General features: G+C 43.3%; 1 protein-coding gene across 16 annotated transcripts in view; it reads left to right on the top strand.

The window, feature by feature from the left end:
- Nucleotides 1-15,849, top strand: part of ATP10B (ATPase phospholipid transporting 10B (putative)) — a 218,894-nt gene that overhangs the window by 154,169 nt on the left and 48,876 nt on the right. For 11 of the 16 annotated variants that reach the window (XM_051794024.1, XM_051794021.1, XM_051794017.1 and 8 more), the window contains one exon: nt 6,955-7,041. The exons of 3 other annotated variants lie outside the window; for them this stretch is intronic. The gene's annotated coding sequence lies outside the window, so the exon portion shown is untranslated. Of the gene's footprint in view, nt 1-3,538; nt 3,703-6,954; nt 7,042-11,124; nt 11,264-15,849 lie in introns of all 16 variants that reach the window. 2 more of the 16 variants (XM_051794009.1, XM_051794012.1) reach the window with 2 other exon arrangements.

Raw genomic sequence — 15,849 nt, 5'->3', positions numbered from 1 at the left:
TTAAATAAAACCCAATAATAAACCCCAGCTGCAATAATTGATGCAGAAAATCACACAGCATAGCATTCTGTATTTATTGTTTGTCTTTTAGTGGCACAGACACTGTTAGTTTTAGTGGACTTGATAGCAGTTCTTCCAAGTAAATAACATAACTGCATCATGGCTTCTTGCTCTCCTTAACCTTTAACCTGACTTTGCCATCACAATTTTTTAACATGGGCTGTCTTAAAAGGACTGGCTCCTTTCCACCAGGGTGTGCTGGGCAGTGAGGAGGCAGAGGACAGAACACACCAGGATGGCCACGGCTGGTTCCTGCCTGACCAGCTGGGGATGTTCAAGGAGCAGAGGAAAAGGTTTCTGCCAGGAAATGATGAGAGTTGTGCTGCTGTACTTTGAATAATTTATTCAATAGGCCTGAGTGTGGCTGTGGCTCTTGTTTGCTGACAGTCAAACAACAGCTTTAAACCCCTGAACTATTTATTTGGCACTTACTGGGGCGTGTGAGGTTGGCTTCCCTTCTAATCCTTCCCTTCTAATCCTTATCCTTGCTCCCAGTCCTGCAGGACCAGCTCAGCCCCTGATGCAGCTTTGACACCTCAGCTCCAAGGTCCCTTTGGAGCTCCTGTGTCCCTGCTGTGCCCAGGGGGACAGAGCTGGGCTGGCTGCAGCTCCCACAGCTTCTCCCATTGAGCTGGGGTCACCAGTCCTTGTCCAGCCCCACAGAACTGTGGTACAGTGGGAGATGGACCCTCTCAGGCAGAATTTTCACATATCTAAGGGAGTTTAAATGAAAAATTCATAGTCTTGCCTTTGCTGACCAAGCCTATTCAGACCATATTCTGATCCCAATATACACTTTCAGATTGGTTGTGTCCATTAACTGAGCTTTCAGTTAAACCCAGACTTAAATGTTTAGCTGCCAGTTCCAAAAAGGCCTTGGTTTAGTTAAACATAATGAAAATGGTGTCAAAGGAGTTGTGTTAAAGACACTGTTGCACGTAATTTTTGAATGAAAACAAATGTCATACTTTCCTGAATGTTAATTTTGATTAAATCCTTGAATCCAATAAAACTACTCTGAATCACTCTGCTAAAGCTTAACTACTTTGTGTTGGAAACAATGCAGGTGTTCCACCTCTGGTGCAGTAGCTAATTAGTTTAACAGCCCTAAAACATGTAATAAACTGATAATTAAAAATAAGGCCACACCACCCATAACAAACTAGGGACATATGGCTGCAGAAAAGTTTGCCTTTTTAGTCTGTACCTCTCTGGAGCATGAGTGGGTTCTGCAATGCAGAGAGAAAAAAGAGTACATGGTTCCTTCTCCTCCTTTTTCTACTACCTTGTATAACTTCAAGTGGCTCTAAAAAAATAAATATTTAAGTTACTTGAATAAAAGGCTGTAACCTTCAGGTCATACCCACCTCTCCCACAACACCTGCAGTTTATATTGTGTTTGACTCAGTTGACTGAAGGAAGGAGGGCAGTGTGAAATTGGGGAGATTTCTAGGTATGTTCATCAGTTTAAACTCTGGACATCCACAGTGCTACAGTAATAGTGGATGGGGCTATTTTTCCCAGGATATTTAGGAAATTGTTATTTATCCTTTGCTGGATATTTACACCTCCTAAGTGTAGATACTTAATTTAAAGCATTGACCTTGTAGATTTATTATTTCCCTAGACAGGAAATAATTAGAAGAGACAGGCTCCTTGTGTTATCTCAGACAGATTCTCTCAAATCATCCTTTGTAAGACTCTCACCTTTCCTTTTGGCTAAAGAAAGATGGGAATGTGACTATGGATATTTGGGCAGGGAGTATCTCCCTAGAACTACCCCAATCACACAGAAGAACTGGTATCCTTGTCAACCTTTAGTCTGCACATCTCTGAATTTCCTGGAGAAGTATCTCTGGTGCCTCTGTCCTTGCAGATTTGCAGAACTTGAGTGGACAAGGCCCTGAGAAACCTCCTGTACCTCTGAAGTTGGCCCTGCTCTGGCATGGGGGTCTTGTCCAGTGTAAATTATTCTGTGCCTCCAAACTCAGCAGCTCAGGGCATAACCTCACAAGAGTTTCCTTTCAAGCTCTCAATTCAGAACAGGTTCATCCCCTGCAGCAGGAAAATGAAGGAGAATCCATAAATCTTATATGTTTATAAATGATACAACTATTATTCTAATCTTGATAGCAAGAAGTGTTCTCCCAGTGTCTGCCACATTTTCCCTTAGGAATCTCTGGCTTTCACTGTTACTCTTGGAGCTCTCCCCCTTCCTTGAAAGACAAGGTGCTCAGAAAGCAGCAAAAATCCCTTATGCTCTTAGTGAGTGAGAAGAGGGAACAATTGAGGATCTGGGGAGGGTTTATTTGCTCTGCATCTGCTGTGCTGTTCTCAGACAGTGCTTGGATACTCTGGATGAGCACCCAGAGCACAGCAGGGAGCAGGTGAAGGGACCTGGGTGGCTCTGAGGGTGCTGACAGGGGAACACTCTGGTCCCTCCAAATGCACAGTGTGGAGAATGCAGGGGATGCAGGAACACAGGCTGAGAGCACATGCCCAGGGGACTGTAGATGGCCTGTTAAGTGCTGAGAACACAGTTTAGAGTGTCTCGTTGGAAAGATGTGATTCAGTTGGCACTCATTTCCAGCTTCAGCAGCATGTCTGGAAACAGAAAGCTACTGAGAGTCAAAGCAGGGATCTAGAGAGATGGGAACTGAGAGGGAAAGTACCCATCTGCTGGAGCTGTCAGAATGTGTGAGGTTCCCCAGGGGCTGGATAAATAAAGGAGCTGTCTGGGTGGGAGCTTTGAAAGAAAGCCAGATGGCTGCAGTTGCTTGCAAGAAAGTTGATATGCCAAATAACTTTTTAAATCTCTAATGTGTGAAAAAGGTTTGGCCCTTGACTTCAAAGTGCCAGAGTGCTTGTCACGCTGCCTGGTGCTTTTCTGGCTTGTGTTCTGGCTGTTCTCCCTCCAGCCATCCTGCAAACAGCTCGTGAGGTACCTGCTGCTTATCCTGAGAGCTGCCTGCCAGTCCTGCTGCAAACGCTGGGGCTGTGCTGTTGTTTGGGTTGGCAGCAAATGGAGAGTTCAGAGTTGTGTGGATCTGGCTGAATTGCAAATGGATAATTACATTCTGCCCACCTAAATTTCCCCTTCCAGCTTTTGGAACTCTGCTGCTCAAAGCCCTTATGATGGTGTCACTCTGCTCTTAACTGGTCACCACCTTCCACTGCACAGGAACTGCATTTCAGTGAGGGGTGAGGTGACCTTGTGTGTATTGGGATATCCCCATGGAAAATTGAAAATCCATGTAAAAACTGCAGTTTTCCTGCAAGTCTCATCCCAGCTGCCAATGTATCCCCAATGATATGTTTTTTGTACTATGTGCTTGTAGAGTAGTTGCTTCTAGTTTACCTGGAAATATTAATTTTTTTGAAGTTCTTCTATCACACAGTTACCTTCTGCTGTTTTGGCAATAAGTCTTAGTTACCTTTTTCTTTTTTTTTTTTTTATCATTTTTTTATAATGTGCAAGGCATCACTGGCCTCTATCCTCAGTGTTTAAAGTGACCTGAAATTCAGGGATGAGAAGAGATTGTTCCAGAAGTGGAGACCCCCTGCAGAAGCTCCCACGCATCCAGGCTCTGGCCATGATGTTGAGTCAGAACATCTCATCAGACAAAATGAAGCAGCACACAAGTGGGTAGATCAACATCAGCACAGTCAGTACTGCAGGAGATTTTGTCACCCCAGGGCTGGGCCATCCACATGGTGCCTGAATCCCACTTCCCCATTCCCAGGGCCATCTGAAAGCTGGTGCTGGGAGTGCTGGAGCTCTGAAGTGGGTAGTGCCAGGTGTGGGTATTGAAGGCTGAAATTATACATGGTTCTCCTATATTTAACCGTAATTAAGCAGACACTTGAGTATCCATTCATCTGGTTTGTGCTTTTTTAGGCTTGCTACCACTCAGTAAACACATCTTTTTAACTTTAGTCCTCACATAAGGTACATGCACAGGAGTGATTAAAAATGTTAAGCTGTGCAAGGTTGAGTTCACATTAATCTTGTGGAAAATGTGTTTTGATGCCATTTCCACCCTGTCTCCTGCAGCCTTCTCTAAAAATGAAAAAAAAAAAAAAAACTGTTTAGGAGAATGTGTTCCTCCCTGGCAAAGAAAAGAAAGAGGAACAAATCCTGTGCAGCACATGGGAGAGCTGCAAACTTGCTCTCAGCTTTTGCAAACAGCACCATAATGAGGCTCCACTTGGAGATCTGTAGTAAAAAATGGTCTGTGATGTTCCTGCCAACAGCACCACGTTCTCTTTCAGGAACCTGGATGGTGTTTGTGCTCTGAGGCTTTGGAAAAACAAACAAGTAGTTGCTTGAGCAATGCAGCTTCCAAAGCCTGGCTTAGGGCAGGAGGGTTCAGGGCTCCTGGTGGGATCAGCCCCTGCAGAGGGTTGGGGGCACTTGCACTGCAGCCCCTCTTTGGGGCACTGCCCCAGGGGGCTCTGCAGACTCTCACTCTTGTTTGCACAGAAGTTGTGGAGTATTGTTGTCTGAATTTCTACTTATTTGATTCAAAATTTCTTGCTGTGGAAGGAAAAGGGGAATGATGGACAGACTGGTACCTTAATACCCCGTTTCTCTTTGCATCCAGGCTGCAGAGAAATGTTGGCTACAGCAAAGTCTACAGCAGGGCTGAGCAGTAAAGCTGGGTTTGTTCACTCCTATACTTGTTAAGAGGAGTCTCTGCCCCTGGCCCCTCTACAGTGCAGTTTAGTTCAAAGGTACAACTGACTTTGCTTTAGCAGTGACAAATACTAGAAGCCCAGGAAAATGCAGGGTCAGAAGAGATGTGAAATCAATGATACATCTACACTTATTTTGGGAAAGCTACTCTGTTGTGTGTAATATATCCTGAAATATCTTATGGACACTTTAAGACATGAATTGGTTCACATGTGGTTTGAATGCGGTATATTCCTAATTTTTCTTTAGACAAACTGCAAAAGACAGTGGCAGTGCTGTCCCTGACTCCTGACACAGTTTGCATCAGTCATTTCATATCTGCAAACCTCACACAGAATAACCACACAGCTCCCATAGGCCTCTCTCATTCTGCACTCAGGACTGTGGTACAGCTGCTGAGGGATTTAATAGTTTTCAAGTGTGGAGGGTTCAGCTGATTTCCCCCAGTGATGGAGCAGCTGCACTGAAGCCAATTCAGCTTCAAGAAAACAGCCCTGAGTGTGACCTGCCTGTGGTTCTTGTAATACTTGGGGCATCTGGGAGTTTTAGTGCTGGGAGCTTCAAAGTACAGCTGTGGAATGGCAAGTGTTTTCACCGTGCTCCAGACAGGGAAAATCATCCAGCAAGAAAGGAACAGTGGATGTTCTGCTGCCATTCAGTCACTGTGTGTTATTGGGGTCTGTATTCTGCTCTAGTACTCCCACATTGCTGTCACTTAATTATAGCCCACTCTGCCTTAGGTCTCATTCAGGTTCCAGGTTATGTTCAGATTTGTTTTGTTTTGTTTCTTCTATTTGTTTGTCCTGCTGCCCTCCTCAGGGCCCTTGGAGTTGTACTTGAGCAGGGGAAGTGTTGATGCTCAACCTCCCACGGTACTTATTTATTCTCTGGGAGTGTATTTCTGCCACAGTCTTGTCACCAGATTATGTGATTTAATAGTTTGCAGGACCTGTAATAATGAGGCAAAGTAGAACTGGCCAACATGGTGCATCTTCCATTTCAACCAGTAGGTGAAGCTGAGAACATTTATTGGACAGAATTACTGCCTCCCTGCCATTAATAAAACTAAAGGTTTTGGGTAGTGCTGCACAGTTATTTCTCCCTGTGAATTTATGAGGGCATTTGGGGAGAGCTGTTTTTCTTCCCCTGGTTCCCTGTGCCTGCAGTGAGTGATGGTTGTGCCTGTGAGGAGAGCACAGAGCAAACAGTTCATAACTGAAACTGCCTCCAGGAGAGCTCTGCTGGGCAGCAAAGTGCTCTAATGGAGCAGCAGCCAGGGTGGGCAGGCTGTAAAATAAATGCATTGCTACTTAAAGATTTGTCTGCACTCGCTTTATACCTCACTTGTGCCTGATACAGGAAATATTTGCAGTAGAGGTATTTCTGAGCTTCTTCTCAGGCAGTTCTGCTCATCTTCAGTGTGCTCTGGCAGTCACCTGCTGCCTCTGTGCCTGTCCTGGTAATCCCTGCAGTGCTGCACGGTGAAAACAACCCTAAAGCTGGGCTGTGAACTAGGAAACTTATAAAAGAGATGTCCAGTTCTACTTCTAGTCTTGCACACTGCATAAAAGGAAAGATTCTTACTATTTTTGTTTCTTACACCACATGTACCAGAGAGGAAGTTTTAGTTTCTGTGGTTCAAAAAGGGCACCTTCTAGGTCCATTAAGAAAAAAAAGGGAAGATTTTAATATATTTGTGTTCCTAATCTAAGTTAGTAGAAAAGTGTCTTTTTTTCTATTAAAATCTGTAGAATATTTCCCTAAGGGCGACAAGATAAATATACTGTTTGCACTAAAACAGTCATTTCTAATAAATGGCCCTGACCTACTTTAATGCTGTTACATGTGTAATTGGGGCAAACTAATGTGTTAATCTTTCTTTAAAAATGGGAGTGGCCTACAAAGCTGTAAATACAGAAACAAATATATAGGAGATAGAGCCCCAAGTCCACAGTGTCTGCCTGCTGTTTGTCTTTAAAGTGTTGTGCTCTTAAAATTACAGCTGTGAGTTTGTCGGGCTCTGGGACTTGTAAAGTGCTCTGCTGATGTGGGTTAACCCAGCACAGTCTGCACAATTCTACATTTTTACAGGCAATAGTTTAGTGTGGAATCCTGCTGGGATGAAGTGCAAGGCTGGGGCACTGGTTCCTGAAGTTTTGTCCATGCTGGGACACTAACAGTCATTTTTCTGTTTGCAGAATGGGTGGTTCATTTACATCAGCAAATCTTTACAGTGACCACCTGGCTAATGGTTGCAAAACAGACAGAGGCCTTTAAATGAAGTGGTAAAGTATTAAACTATTTCTTGTGCTGCTCTTTTGTTGATTAGAACCAGAATCATTCGATTTGGAATCATTTAATATGTGAATGCTCTGCCTGTTTATTGACACTGTCACTGCTCACCAGTTCAGTTGTGTCCTGGGTGATAAATTAGGGTTGTACAAACTCCTTGGCACCCCTTTCCACTGAAAAATCACTAAAATGCATTTTCTTTTGTAACCTCAGCTTGTGTGCTGCTGTTCTCTGAGTACCTAAGAACCCTATCTTTGGGTACCAGACCTTGAGAACAGCCTCATGTTGGTTCTACCACTGAGCTCAAGAACCAGCACCACCAGCTGGCAATGACCTTTGCTTGGCAGGAAAAGGTGGAACTCCCTATAGGATAGTCTTGAAATTGGCTTTGTTTCTTCCAAATTTCTGTAGGAAATCACCCTGGGTGTGTCTGCATATGCTATATAACTGTGTTTTATGAAATTATGGGTAATATGTTTTAGAAGAGACCTCGACTTTATTTCTTGGTGTTATAAAATCAAAAATTCCATCAAGCACATCTTAATATTGGAAGAATTTGATAAAAGGATTGGCAAGTGTTACTAGGAAGTCAGGTTATGCAATGTTATGCCCCAGATTAGGAACACTGACACTTCAGTTTTAAAAACAGCTCCCTTTTCTCTCAGCAGGGGCAGTACAGCTCCTTGGGGGAGAGGTCACAATTAGCTCTTGTGAACAAGGTTCTCAGGGTGTAGGCACTGCCTTTCATGCTGGTGTTCCCTGGAGAAGGGGCTCAGGTCTGACAGATTCCTTGGACTGTTGTGTAATGGCAGGATTGACAGATGTGACCTGTGGGTTTTGTCCAAGGGGAATCTACTCCTGCAAATAGTTTCTTTTGCAGAATTCACATGACAAGTAACAAACCATGTCTTGGGGCTCTGCAGTGCAGTGAGGAATGAAGAGATGCTGTACCAGACACAGAAATAGATGATTTTGCCGAAAGACTTTGTCTTCTGCTGCCAAGAAAAGCTGTGAAATTGCCGTGCAGGAGCTGCAGGGTCAGCCTGGTGCAACAGCAGCTCCAGTTTGGGGTTGTGTTTAACCTTCACCCACTCAGGAAACGTCTCACTCACGTTATCCTGAGGGAGCCGCAAATGTGGCACCGTCACTGCAGGGCTGGAACTCCCAGCACCCCTGTTTGGGTATTTATAACTTCACTGTGTGTGAGGGAGTGAGGAGGGACAGCAGGAGCAACACAGCACTCAAGGCAGAGACAGTAATTAAGAAGTAGAAAAGAAGGAACACAATGTAAGGTCACCTGGGCTTACACAAGATAACTAACAAATGAGTAAAATTCCAGGAAATCAGACTGACAACTTCCCAGGCTCATAGTATTGCCTGGTCAAAGCAAAGCTGTTAAACAATTATGGTTTCCATCATCCACTTCAGGGTCTGAGCCAAGCCCAGGTCAGTTAATAACTGGAGATGAGTGAGTCAAGTGCCCCAGTACCAGCAGGTTGTAACCACCTTCAAGGGGAAGATATAAATTACAATCAGGTGCTTTTAAAAGCAAAACCATCAGCTTGAAATCACTTCAGTAACACTGTACTAGGCTGCTCTGACAGGAACACCACCTTGGGATGCAGTGGTGGAGAAGCTCTTCCACACACTCTGGGACCAGCTGTAACAGTTCAGGGTTTGTTGGGCAGACTTGGCTGCAGGTCTCTCCTGTGTCAACAGTATAAGCAAGAAGAGGATGATAAGACCCTTTTTCCTCTGACTCAAGAACAGATTCATGCCCCAGTGCAATTTCAGTCGAAAATGCTGTATGTGAAAAGTCAGCCTAGAAGTGGATTTATTTCTCCATCAGACTCACACAGCATTTGTGCTTATTAATGCTTTTTGTTGTGCTTGACTTTGAATGTCATCTGGTTTGGGTCAAAATGAAATGGAGTGCTTTGAATAACCAGTCTTTCAATTTGCATCAGAAATCAGCCACCCTCCTACTTTACAGGCAAGCAAAAAATATTTGCTGTTTTCATTGAAACCTTGGCTACAAATCATCAGAGTGCCTGTCTGCTTCATGTTCTGCTCTTTAATTACAGAGTAATTAAAACCTGAAATTTGGGCCAGTGTTTGTGATGGTATAAAGTTCTACAACCAAAAAATAGCCCTTAGAACAGATGAACACAACCAGCTTTGCATGAGTTAGAATTTAGTGTCTTAAATTCTTGGGTATTTTGGAAATGAAAGAATAATAGCAAAAAAAGGAGTTTGCTATTTTTCATTTAAGGCTATTCTTCAGAATGTTTTCACAGTCTGATACTTATCATTCTGCTTTAAAGGCACATTTCAGACTTAAGTAATTTTGAACAGAATTAAAATTTCTTCCTTTCCATTGGTTAAGTAGTAATTAACAATACAGGTTATGATAATATGATCTCAAATGTTGCAATCAGATGTAAGTGAAGATCAGGTTTGGAATTTAGATTTCTTAAATTCCTTTTGGGTTCAGTCTTAACATTTGCTGCTCTGATATCACTTTGATTCCACTCTGCCTCTCATTTTTGGAATCAGACAACTGGTTGCTCATTATGATGATTTTGCACTCATGCAAAGACTGCACGAGTCATTTACTGCAAAGCAACAAAAAAACAAGCCTGGGGAGTCTTCAGTGTGCCAGAGCACATGTTTGATTTTTATCTTAAGGTTTTTTGTGTTTTCAGACCTTACTGAAAACACAGAGCTTGAACATAGATTGGGAGAGGGAGTTTGACCTTCCAGAGATTCTGATGAGGAAGGATCTGCCCCCAGAGTGAGGAGATGCTCAGAGAGGGTACCAGCCTCTGTTAGACCCAAAATTGTGCCAGTGTGGAGTGTTACAGCCCTGTGCCTCCTGTGACACCCTGTGCCTCCTGTGACACCCTGTGCCTCCCGTGACACCCTGTGACACCCTGTGCCTCCCTCAGCCCATTCTCCTTGGCCTTGCCTGGTTTTATACAGTAACTGCTGAATAACAGAGGTGCTTCATCAGGCCTGGCCCAGTTCTGTTTAACAGTTCTGCTCTTTACATGTAATCCCTGTGTGCTCTGAATGCAGCCTGAGTGAATGGAGAAAATGAAGTTTTCTGAAATTTTCCTAGATCTCACTTTTTTAATGTGCTTGTGAATCTCTGCCTGTGGTCCCTCACTGCAGCACCTCTGATATTCTGTAAAGACACAGTTTCTGAAAGGACTGGGTTAAGTTCTCTTGCTTCATGTATTTTTCTCCAGGAATAAGATGTGACATTTCCCAAAATTACTTAATAATTGCTGTTCCCTCCAAAAGGTCTGGCTTGGGTCACCTTGCAGAACAAACCCAACCACCCTTTGTCTCTGTGGGACACTGTAGACCACTTTTCTCTGAATTCCTGCTTCAGGAAGAGCCAGACTGGTTCCAGTAGATTGAGGCACCTGCAATAATTTGCAGTGTGAGTGGAGCAGCTTCACCTTCTTCCCAGCACTGCCCCTGAGCTGCCCCAGTTACTCATTGCTCTGGAACAAGGTGACATTTCTTCAGGTAAATGTTGTATCTCTGTGACCTGGCAGGAGGAACAAGGAAGATTGCAGAGGAAATGAGATATAGGTAGAATATTGTGGTTATAAACATTTCTAGGAAAACTAGCATTGACCTGGCATAGTGTAAACTTTGGTCTCTCAGATTTTATTACCATGGGTTTGGGGGGAAATCCTCTGCCAGCAAGGGAACTTTTGTATTAGACTATTTTGTGGCATCATAAAATAGTTTCTGTTGTATTATCTTATTTTACTATCTAGTTTATTTAAATGCAAATATATGCATCCCAATTACCTTATCTATGGAGGATGACAGTACAGGATTAAAAAAAAAAAAAGAGAGAGATAGGGTTGTAGGGAATCTTGCTGCTGCTTTTAAAAAGGAGTTGATGCTCCCAAGGAGCACTTCACAGGTACATGTTATTATTATGCATTTTGTGCTCAGCTTCTTTTATTTCTGGTGGTCTTCAAGGCCAAGGAAACCTGTGAGCAGGAAGGGGGGATCAGCTTCCTGCACCTTAACCTGTGTCCATCCTCCCCCAGTTCCCATGGTCCTCTCAGGTCTCCTGGTGTTCTCCCTGTGCTTCAGCACTGCCAGGAAGGAGTGTCTGGACTGAGGGGATTTTCACATCCTTCTTTCAAAAGTGTCTGACAACAATTGCTCTGGACAGAACCAGAACAGGTTTGTCTGTGCCCACCCCTGGTTCCCCAGCCCAGGTGTCCCTGGATGTTCCCCCAACAGTGCTTGTGATTGGATCCTGATGGAGCTTTCCCTGGATCTTTGACTGACATGGAACTGTGCCCTAGTGCATTGGCAACCTTTTTACCCACTCTGCTTTTTCTTTGCATTCACATAAATAAGTAACTATTCTCTTTGAGGCACTTTAACATTCAGATTTGGGGAACCGAAATTAGAGTCAGCACATTCTGACAAAAACATAGTTGCATAAAAGGTTTTTACATATAAAGGATCTTCTGGTCACTTTCCAGTTTATTTTCAATTTTTCTGCTTCCTTTTGGAATTTTTCAGCATTGCTGAGTTCCCACATGAACATCTGCAACATAATTTTGATCCTAAGTGCTTTATAATCATACACTCTATAAATATTAGATTGTCTTTTAGAGGCCACTTCACTTTGATTTTGAATATTAAGTGGAACAAACAAAAAAAATTATTGTTCAGACAATTGCTCTAATTTTGGTGTCCTCATTTCTGGGCTAAAATGTGACTAAATTCTGCCATTGCTGGAGTTTGAAACACATGGTCTTCTAATTAAGTAGTGTGCAGGACCACTCAGAGAGCTGGAGATAGAGGCATACATTGGATTAAAACAAATATTAGTCTCTTTTCAGGAGCAAAAAAAGACTTTTGAATAGCCAGATGAGAGCACAAGGGAATGCTTCCCCAACCTGCAGCAATGGGAATGTTTCTCATGTGTTATATTCAGGAAAACAAGAGAGCAGTGCACAAAGCCCCACACAGACAGAGATGCTGGGCTGGATGGGTTTCAGCTTTCCAAGGCAATCTTTGCTGATTAAAGGAGCTCCCAGCACAGTGGCTCTACAATTTGCCTCACTTTGCCTTTCCCTGGCTCTGACCTGCCTCCCCCCCACCATCCCTGTCTCTGTGCTTTCCCTCTCCCCAGGATCTGGCTGGAGGTGACTTATCCCAGGGCTTTGCTGAGGCCACCTGGTTGTGTCTGCCCTGGAAGTTTGCTTCTGCTGAGTTACTGCAGTCACACCTCATTTATGTTTTGGAGGCCTTATTGCACTCTGTTACTCCAGTACTGGTTTTAGATTGTTCAGGACCCAAAAAGAAAATTGATAACTGGGTCCAAAATTCTTAAATACTTTTAAAATCCTTAAAGATGGACTTTTCCCAACCATGTTTGAAATTTACATGAAAATATATATGCACATAAAACCTTTTGAGGATGTGTAGTGGAATTCACTGCCACAGGAAGCCTCAAGAAAAGTCATGAAAACCACAGCCCTGGCTGCCCTTTCAATCTGACTCTCCAGGTAGCACCTTGCCATTCTGGGCTCTGTAAAAGCTCTGTGCAAGTCCCACTTCCCAAAGTGTCCTCAGCTGCAGAGGTGAGGGGGCAGAAGCAACCCCCTTGTTGGAAGGTGGGAATGGTGCAGGAGTTACCTCTGCCTGCACTGGGAGAAGTCCAGTGGCCCAAATGTCCCAAGAACAGCCCCCCAGAGCTTTGGTGTGCTGGCAGAGGGACCCTCCTTGCACCAGCCAGACCATTTCAGTCTAATTCTATTTAACTGAGCTCATAATGTGGGAGACCAGAGCAAGCTCCACAGAGTGGAGTCAAACACAGCACCCAGCATTACTGTTTGCAAGCTGGAAACTTCCTTCTTGAATAATATCTGATAATCACCCTTGTGTGCATGACCTGGATGTCAGCATATGCTGAGAGCACATCTATTTTCAAACCAGTCTTAACAACCCAGCTGCAGCCCTGGGGAAGAGTGTTGTGCCTGAACATGCTCAAGCTCCAGGAAAGTTCTGCATCAGGCACTGAAATCTGGTCTGTCCTCGGCACAGAGCCTTCTAATTAACCTATTATTGCAAGATTTTGGAGTTTATTTCCAGAGGAGGGAGAATCTAGTCAAGACATGAAAAACGTGCCAGTGTAATTCAGTAATAGGAGAGTGAAGCCCTGTGGTCTAATGACACACCAGATTTATGAAAAGCTCTTTTCTGTGTATCCCTCACAAACACAAACTTGCACTCAAACCCATTAGATAATTGTTAATCCATATGACATTTCTCTTGTTAGTTGAATGACAACAGTCTGATTGACCAGCTTTTTTGAACGAAGTAGATTTTTTGAGCTCTTTTTTAATTCTACAACATTCTTTCATACTGCAAGTATTATGTCTCTAATTTGTAAGGCTAAAGGATAATTTTAGGCTATGGTCTGTATCCTGCTAATCAATGTAATTGCCTTCCTCTTTCTTCCCAATCTCCTTTCCTTTTTCTGGTAGTCTTAACCACAAAATATTTTCTCTGAACTGTGACTGAGGAAGAGTTTCTATACAGTACCACCAAAAAATGAAAGACATTTCTAGCAGGTAACTACAAAGCAGATAAAGAAGTACATTTGTGGCTGAAATGTCTGTAATACTCAGCTCACTTGGTACTGTTTATCTCCTTGGCCAAACCTTCCCTGGCAAGGCTCTTTTGAGTGGATGCCACATCATCCATATGAGCATCAAGAAGAAAAATCATTGCTGCTTTCTTAGGAAATAAAATAAACTAAAAGTTTTGGGATAATATTTTAGACAGGACTTTTGTTATCTTATGTCTTCTTGCCTTAGAAGTGAAGATGTAGAAGTAAAAATAGCTTTTCTTAGTTGTGGTTCCTGATGATGCACAGTCTGCATCTTAGTGCTGATTCTGTTCTCACAGTCCTGATTTGCAAAAATAAGCTCCACCCTGTCTGAAATTTTGCCCTGAAGTTCAGAAATACCCAACCAGCTTTTGAAAATGAGATACAGACCTTGCCTTTCTTTGATAGCTCTGGAAGTGACTGCTTTGTGTTGCTGCCTTCTGCAGCTGTTTTTCCATGTGCCTGTGAGCAGGATTGGGTTTCTTTTGATGTGGATCCATCGTGCCCTTTGACAAACAGCACAGGAGGCACGATTGTGTAAAAACCTTTGTGCACACACAGGAGGGACAGGATTCCTCTCTCCAGCCTCTCAGGTGTGGGATGCAGAGATCTGAGCCTGATGTTTGGCAGGAATGAGGCAACTTCAAAAGAGAGAAAATTGTTTTCTTACTGCTGCCTTCTGATGAGCTTTCTCTTCTGGTCAGCAATACCTTTTTGTGTACAAGAGTCTTCAGAAGAGAGAGAGCACTTAAATATTCCTGAAGTTTGTGTCAGAACCAATCCTTCCTTGCTGACAGCACCAGCACAGCTCTCCAGTGCAGTTCTGCTTCTGCCACAGAAGGGGAAAGTTTCCTTTAGGATTAGAGGAGATAAAGCACCCCAAGGGAGGATGCCAATCACACAATGAAAAATTGAGAAAGGCTCTTTGCAAGATCAACACAGGGATGCAAGAGGAAAACTCCTACCATCAATGGTCTGTTGCAACATCCCTTTTTCAAAAACTATTTCCCAAATACTTTTACTGGCTTACAATTGCAATACTTGCAAATGGAAGATAAACTCAAAGCATTTGGGGATAAAAATGCCAAATTCTAGCAACTGCATGCAAACTTCCCTCTGATTTCTTACTTGTTAGATCTCTTAACAAGAAAGTTCACAACTTGTATAAGAATGCCAAGTTCCCAATATAGTATGACATATATAAAATAATTTTAAAATAGGCATAAGCCTGCCTGAGAAGGCTGGAGCCAGAGAAGTATGAGGTAGTTTATCTGGGATGAGCAGAACCATCTGAACACATTGGAATCCACTTAGAAAAGGCTGGTTGTGATTCCTTCTGCCTCTGCAGACCCACTGTGCCCTCCAGCTCTTCTCCCAGCAAAAGGAATATACCTTTATCCTGTTTCTCTCGAGTTTCCAAGTGTGTTCACGTGCCCTGTATAATTTATGTTATGGACACAGGCAAGGGCTGCCTGTGAAGGCTCATCAGGGTGCAGGTAAAGCACCAGCACAGATTTCCCAGATGGTCAGGGCAGACACAGAGCTCCAGTCTTATCAATGGGGGCAGTTCCATTCATTGATTAACTGCAGGAAGAAGGAAATAAAAGAGACTTTCCAAACACAAGTGGTGGCCTTTGGTTTTAGAAGGTGGAGTTAACAGCTCTGATTGCAGTGGATCCATCCCTGCTGTGTTCACTGCACATGCAAAATCCCCCCAGGGACAGGGCAGGGGATGGCTTGTCACCAACAGGAGCTTTTCCAGAGTGCCACTACAAAAGTGTCAGGCAAAATATGTCCCTTCCAGGAACAGCATCATGCACTCTTTTTAGCAAATACAAGTTGGATGTTTTAATCCATATGTACATGGCAAAGAAAAAATTGTTTAATGACATTGTTCAGCTGAATTGCCTGATGATACCAGATACCACAGGGCACCCCAGGTTCTCCAGAAGGGATATGTCTGTCCTCCTTTTGTTGCTAAGAAGTTGTGACTTTTCAAGAGCTGCCTGACAACTTTGTGAATGGTACCATTTTAATTTGCAGGGTATTGTTCAGTTCACTCTTTCACCAAACATCAGAAATCTTGAAAACTTTCTGGGACATACTTTATTCTATAGTTTTGTGGGAGAGGTGCAAAGGT

This window comes from Manacus candei, unplaced genomic scaffold, assembly GCF_025592945.1.
Source record: "Manacus candei isolate 608988 ecotype Guabito, Panama unplaced genomic scaffold, ASM2559294v1 h1tg000037l, whole genome shotgun sequence".
In the NCBI taxonomy this organism is placed as follows: Eukaryota; Metazoa; Chordata; class Aves; order Passeriformes; family Pipridae; genus Manacus; species Manacus candei.
This window is presented reverse-complemented; position numbering and strand designations above follow the sequence as displayed.